Source organism: Bos javanicus, chromosome 18 (assembly GCF_032452875.1).
Source record: "Bos javanicus breed banteng chromosome 18, ARS-OSU_banteng_1.0, whole genome shotgun sequence".
NCBI classification, from domain to species: Eukaryota; Metazoa; Chordata; class Mammalia; order Artiodactyla; family Bovidae; genus Bos; species Bos javanicus.
Genome location: NC_083885.1, coordinates 28,796,973 through 28,804,335, shown reverse-complemented (window position 1 = coordinate 28,804,335; position 7,363 = coordinate 28,796,973).

Genomic DNA, 7,363 nt, shown 5'->3' with positions numbered 1-7,363 from the left:
CAAGATGATAACTGAGGTATGAGTTGCACACATCGTTTCATGAAGAAAACTTCAAACCTCCAAGTTGGCCATATCATCATCCTCTGTTTCCAGATGTGGACCCTGAGGCACAGAGAACTTCAGTAACTTGCCCTAAGTCATATGTCTGGTACTGGATGAGGTGCTGGTGATGCAATAATAAGAAAGGTCAGCGTCTCTGGCCTCACAAACATACTGGCTAGTGGAGCAGAAGTCAATGGAAGAGCAAATAAAGGCATTTTACACATTGTGATAAATTCTGGGAGTGCAGCAAGTGGAGATATTATGACACAATATGGCCGTCCCAGTACAGAGCATGGTGAATTGATCAATGTCTCGTTTCCAGAAAATATAATTCTCTGAATGCAGCCTAAAACTGCATTTGTGTTGTTTCTTTTTTTATTAGCCACCTTATACTTTTTATCTGTATTGAGCCAAAATAAAATTTTTATTATACCAAGTATTTTCAGTAAATACTTATTATACAAAGTGACTGCAGCAAATGTGTGAAACAGAAAGAAGAAGGTGACCTGTATTATCACCACTGAGAGTTACTGCTTGCTACCTTTTGGATCTTCTTCCCATTAAGAACTATGTTTATGTATGTGTCTTATAATTTTATAAACTGGTCTGATCCACTTACGAAAATGTTACATGTTATTTTCCCCCACGTCAGGAAGTATCCTATATTATCATCCATCGTGGTGACATGATATTGCACTGTGTGGTCAAGCGAAACACCTCATCGCTTTTGGATGCGAAGCAGTTAAACCAGGTCTTCCTCCTTCTGTACTTGTGTAATTTTTTTTTTCTAACCTAAATGTAGGACTTTACATTTTTATTAAAAAATCATATTGTTGCTTTTAAGATAAATTATTAGTCTGTTATAATCTTTTAAGTCCTGATTTCATTAACCAATCTCTCCCAGGTTGATACGATTTTAAAATCAGTAAGGATCAAAATCACTGATACATCATTTTAAATAGGATAGAGCCTCATAGCATTCCCTTGGAAACCCCCCTACAGTTACTCCATTGATCAAACACTGTTTAGTTCTGATCAATTAATAATTTTAGCTGTACTATCCTGTGGCTTGTTTCTCCATTGGAAAATAAGAACTTTTAAAAACAAGAAAAAATACTGCCAATCACTTTACCATTTGGATTCGTTATGTCTGTCATATTCCCTTTTATGCTCATCTTATAATTTTATTAATGACAGAAGATTGGTTTGGTACTCCTTGTTCTTTTTGAACTCATGCTGTTGTTCTGGAGAAAAAGAAATTGGTCAAATACTAAAATCCAATTCAAATTCCTTGTCATTCTTGAATGTATAGATTGGGCTTAAAGGTCTTAATCTTGACACATTCCTCAATTTGGAGATTAAAACTATTTTTTTCAGACTAAAAAAATTAAAAAAATAAATAAATAAAATAAAAAAAAAAAGAAATGATAGTGGTTGCAGAGATTCAGAGTCAATATGAAATCTGTTAAGGCTAATAAATTGAGGACAAGAGTTCAGACTTATACTAATAAACACATTTAGAAGTATTAGCTCTGTTTTCTTGGATACCAAACAGAATTTAGAGAGATTAAATAAAAGATGATAATGGTAGAATCAAGATCTCAGTCCCACTTAAGTCTGATTCTATTCTTTTCATGTAAATGACAGTTCTTTGTAAAGCTGCATCAAAGATCATTCCTTAGGGAATATGTTTTTTCTACTGAAAATAGATTGGGAAGTGATAGGGTTTGGTACAATCACTGCAGATGGTGACTGCAGCATGAAATTAAAAGACGCTTACTCCTTGGAAGGAAAGTTATGACCAACCTAGATAGTATATTCAAAAGCAGAGACATTACTTTGCCAACAAAGGTCCGTCTAGTCAAGGCTATGGTTTTTCCTGTGGTCATGTATGGATGTGAGGGTTGGACTGTGAAGAAGGCTGAGTGCTGAAGAATTGATGCTTTTGAACTGTGGTGTTGGAGAAGACTCTTGAGAGTCCCTTGGACTGCAAGGAGATCCAACCAGTCCATTCTGAAGGAGATCAGCCCTGGGATTTCTTTGGAAGGACTGATGCTAAAGCTGAAACTCCAGTACTTTGGCCACCTCATGCAAAGAGTTGACTCATTGGAAAAGACTCTGATGCTGGGAGGGATTGGGGGCAGGAGGAAGAGGGGACAACAGAGGATGAGATGGCTGGATGGCATCACTGACTCAATAGATGTGAGTCTGAGTGAACTGTGGGAGTTGGTGATGGACAGGGAGGCCTGTGGTGCTGCGATTCATGGGGTCGCAAAAAGTCGGACACGACTGAGTGACTGAACTGAACTGAACTGAACACCTGGCATCCACATGCTTGAGTGTTATATATTCATCTCCTACTTCACTTCTTGCAGCAATCAGAAGACATGGATATCTCTTTCTAGAATTAAAATGCCATAATTAATAGGTTTTCTCCTTAGTCACCACTCCATCTGTGCCTTGCACAGTGATTGGCATATAGGAGAAGCTTATTTAAATATCTGTTCACTGAATAAATGAGTGGAGGCACATAAGGGTTAAAAAATAATTGTCAAGTTAAATTGTAAAGATCTGCTAGGTTTTAAGCCCATGACTGAAATTCCTAAACCATGTGGGGAAAAAAATGCTCAGTGAAAAATAAAATAAAAATTTTATCAGTTAGGTACTGTTATATAATAGCACCAAAGCTTAATGACTTAAGGTAGCAACAATTTATTTAGTTTCCTTTCTTTGTTTCTACTTTTTTTTTTTTTTGGTGGAGTGGCAATTTAGACCGTGCTCGGCTACTCAACCCTCTTGTGGAGGGTTCCCACAAATGTCTGTGATCAGGTACTTGATTCTACTGATCTTAACTGGATAATTCACTGAACTCACAATTGCCACAATGTTCCTAACACACAGGGTACAATCTGATCAAAACAAGTAACAACTACCTAAGAAGGACAGAACAGATTCAGGGGGTGAGGAAATACACTCTCCTTTTCTAGAGGAGGAGCTTCAAGGTCACAGAACAAAAAGGAGCGAATACAGAGAGGAGAATGATTGGGTGGTTTTTGCAAATAATCTACATAGAAGCAAACCAGGAAGCCAATTAATCCATTTTCCTTTTTTGTGGATAATGGCCTATTAAATCAAGCACAGTGTTATCTAGTTGTTTATTTGAAACACAGTATGGAAGACTATATTTTGAAGGACTTTCTTTTAAATTCCCATTCATGAATTAACTATATTCAAAAAGTTGGTGTAAACAGGCCTTGGTCAAAAGCCAAAAATAGTCTCTACAATCGGAAAAGCCAGAAGAAGCAGGTCAGATTTCAGAAGCACGGACTGAAAAATCTCAATTATTTAAATCAAAAACCCAATGCAGATGATCAAATAAGTAGTTGACAGTATTTGATCTGGAGCAGAGGGAGCCATCTGCTCTTCTATAGCTAAAACTTAGTAATAAATGCAGACGACCATGTGCAGATTTAAAATTCAAATGCAGGTGCATTATCTGGTCTTAATTTGAATGCAATTCAGAATCTTAATTTCTATAGAACACTTTGGATTATCTGCATAGGAAAAACCTCACAAAGAGGGTTTTCAACAATTTTTTTTCCCCTTGAGATCTAAACTTTGTCTTCTGTTATGAGAAACCAAGGATGGCCCTTATCCAAGTAAAAGGAGCAACTGTGAAAACCAGTGTTTTCATCACTCACATTTTCTTAAGGGATTAAGAGCAGCTCTATTGGCTGGGAGGAGAATAATCTCCCTCTCTCTCTCTCTCATTTCCCCCAACAACCCACACCAAATGAGTTAAGGAAATATATTTTGTTATGATATTTGCTTATTGGTTTAAGAAGCAATAACTTTGCTATTTCCCTGAAGTACTAACCAAAATATGATTATTTATTGAGAAAAAAAATGCATCTTCTTTATAACAATCTTCCAACAAAATTTTAAAATGCTAAATTAGTGTTTTCAATAGTTTATATGAATGGTACTTGGTTCTACTGATCTTAACTGGATAATCCACTGAACTCACAATTGCCACAATGTTCCTACAACACACAGTACAATCTGATTAAAACAAGTAACAAGTAAGGACAGAACAGAACAGATTCAGGGGGTGAGGAGGAAATACACTCTCCTTCTGTAGAGGAGGAGCTTCATGGTCACAAAACAAAAAGGAGTGAATACAGAGAGGAGAATGATTGGGTGATTTTTGCAAATAATCTACATAGAAGAAAACCAGGAAGCCAATTAATCCATTTTCCCTTAAGAAAAAAGGCTTAAGAATTAAAAATAATTCTTTTGACTCTAGATATTTGATAGAACAATAAATTTAAAATATTTTTAATTTCAAGAGAAATCTGAGTAGACTATCTTTATTTTTTGATGCATTCAATGAAGTAATAAAACTTTAATATTTGGAATTTTGAGAAGAAAAAATAGTAAAAGTGTTTGAAGTAAGTAAAAGAAACTTTATTTTAAAATTAAGGGTAGCAGAAATAAATGAATATGAAAATTAATAAAATGGCCTCCAGGTTTTGAACAATCAAAATCATATATTTTCTATGTTCTGAGTTAAATGAGGTATAAATATTTAGACAAAAGATTGCTTCTAAAAATTCAGTTTAGTTTTTTGTAAAAATAAAATGAACAATTTCTCTATTCTAATATTTTAATAGGGGGTAAATGACTAGATTATGTAGGAATAGATATTTAGGGATTTAGAAGCTAAAGCAAATCAGATTTACAAGTTACATGAACTTCAGACTTATTCACATGAAAGATGAATGTAAATTTCCCAGACTAGGCTCTGTGGTCCAGCAGTAATATTTTAAAATCATACTAAAACTTATGGTTTCAGTGTGACCTGTAGGTGTTATATTAAGGTTCATGTGTCACCCCACTGATGACTGAGTACTGTATTAAATCTTTTTACAGAGCCAACCATTGGTTTCACAAAAATATTATTTTATTGATGCTGAAGGGGAAGAAAAAAATTCTCTCAACACTCTTAGGTTAGCTGAGAGGGTCTGAAAATTAAACTGACAAAGACAGATTAATAGGAGGAAAGAATACAAATTTACTTATATTCCTTCCTAAGGAAATAAAGACTGCATCAAACATTCTTGAGTGTTTTCAGAGCAGGCAGTCCTGGAAGAATGTGATAGGTTAAGGAATATGAAGCAATTGAAAGTTGGCTATATAGAGGTATAGAGAGGTGTAGGTATAGAGAGGGGATCTCTCACAAGAGATTTTACGACATATTTCAGGGGAAAAGAATAGGAAGGTCAAACTGACCGTGCTTCCACTATTTTCTCAAACTTAGCTTAAAATATTTAATGTCAAAATGCCATATTTTGGCATAGTGTATCCTGAACCCCATCTATGCTATTTAAATTTTCTTAAAAGTAATCTGGGAGGGTAAAAAAAAAAAAATAGAAAAGTTCATGTGTATTTGAGTCAAAGTAACATAGGAAATTTTGGGGTAGATTTCAACTATTTCAAAATTTTATTTGAATAACAGGGCTTCTCTGGTAGCTCAGCTTATAAGGAATCTGCCTGCAATGCAGGAGACCCTGGTTTGTTTCCCAGGTTGGGAAGATCCACTGGCAAAGGGATAGGCTACCCATTCCAGTATTCTTGGACTTCCCTGGTGGTTCAGACAGTAAAGAATCCACCTGCAATGTGGGAGACCTGGGTTCGATCCCTGGGTTGAGAAGGTCCCCTAGAGGAAGGCATGGCAACTCACTCCAGCATCCTTGCCTGGAGAATCCCCATGGACAGTAGAGCCTGGCAGGCTACAGTTCATGGGGTCACAAAGAGTTGGACAAAACTGAATGACTAAGCACAGCACAGCAAGAGTATGGTTTGTGAGTGTGCTCAGTCCTGTCCTACTCTTGCAACCCCATGGGCAGTAGCTCCCCAGAGGCTCCTCTGTCAGTGGGATTTTTTCAGGGAAGAATGTTTGAGTGGGCTGCCATTTCCTCCTTCAGTGTATCTTCCTGACCAAGGGATCAAACCTGCGCCTCCTGTGTCTCCTGCTTGTTAGGTGGATTCCTTACCACTGAGCCCCATGGGAAGCCCAGAGTATAATTTAAGATTGCTGAAACCAAATACTATTAGAAGATATATTAGATAACTTTCCAGTAATGTAGGAATTAGACTGAAGGTATGTAACATGTATAATAGGGTCTCCTTGCCCGAATCTCAGTCATTATGCAACTCCTTGTCAAGACTTTATGAAGAATTGACAGTGTTGTGGTTTTCTTGGTTATCGTTCCAAATAATAGCAGGATTCCTCCATTTCCCTATTTTTTCCCATCGAATTTCACTTTAAAGAAAATAAGTGTGCCAATGGTAAAAATCAATCATTACTAATATTATGACCATTCTCCACCTACCCCAGATTGCTAAAAAAATTTCCTACTGGGTAACCGAACTTCCCTACTGAAATTCACACAATGGCTAATTTTAACTTCTTTGGAAGAAGTCATCAGATAAATTTAGGTAAACACTTGTTTTTGCCTTATCTTAGATAACATTTCCAGCTGTGTGATCAGGATCTTCCATTGTGAACAGCGCATTTTGAGTCAGGGTTATTTCTACAACAGCCTTTACATCATAAGTTCAGGGCTAACTGAATAAAAGCTTTGGAGTTTGTTTTTTTACAGCCAAAAACGATTCTATTACATATTTACTCATGAAAACTTTTATATCTTACCATCAAAGTATATTAGAAATGTGATAATCAAGATAGTACAGGATGTTACTCATATGTATCTAAGAGAAAATAAAGGAGAAGGAGGAAATGAAGGAAGATGAAAAAGATAGGAATTTTCATACTAACTATTCTTTTGGCTTCCTATTTTCTGACTCTAATTCCCTTCCTCCCAATTCCTTAGCGTTTCTTTTCAAGTATTTTAATTTTTGACATTTACATGCCACCTTAAATAGAGGTTTTGCATTAAACTGATTCAATAACAAAAGGTATTTTTCACATATTAAATTGGAAGTAATATCTTATCATTGCTAACGGGCATATGATTTAGTGGTCATGTTTAAGAGCTGAACAATTGTATGGTGCTATTATATATATACATTTGTTGCAGAATTACTTATGAGTAAGACTGATCTCATGGGGAGCAGTAGGTAAAAGTTGGGAGATGGGTGTGAGAGACTCAAAAGTTCACAACCTCAAAATGTTATGTCTGAGAAAGAATGATCATGAATGGCATTGTGAACACATATACTTTTACTTAATTGCTTGTGCACAGCTAATTCAGGACTCTTGCTGTTGCAGAAGTATAAGCAGTTTATATATGTGACC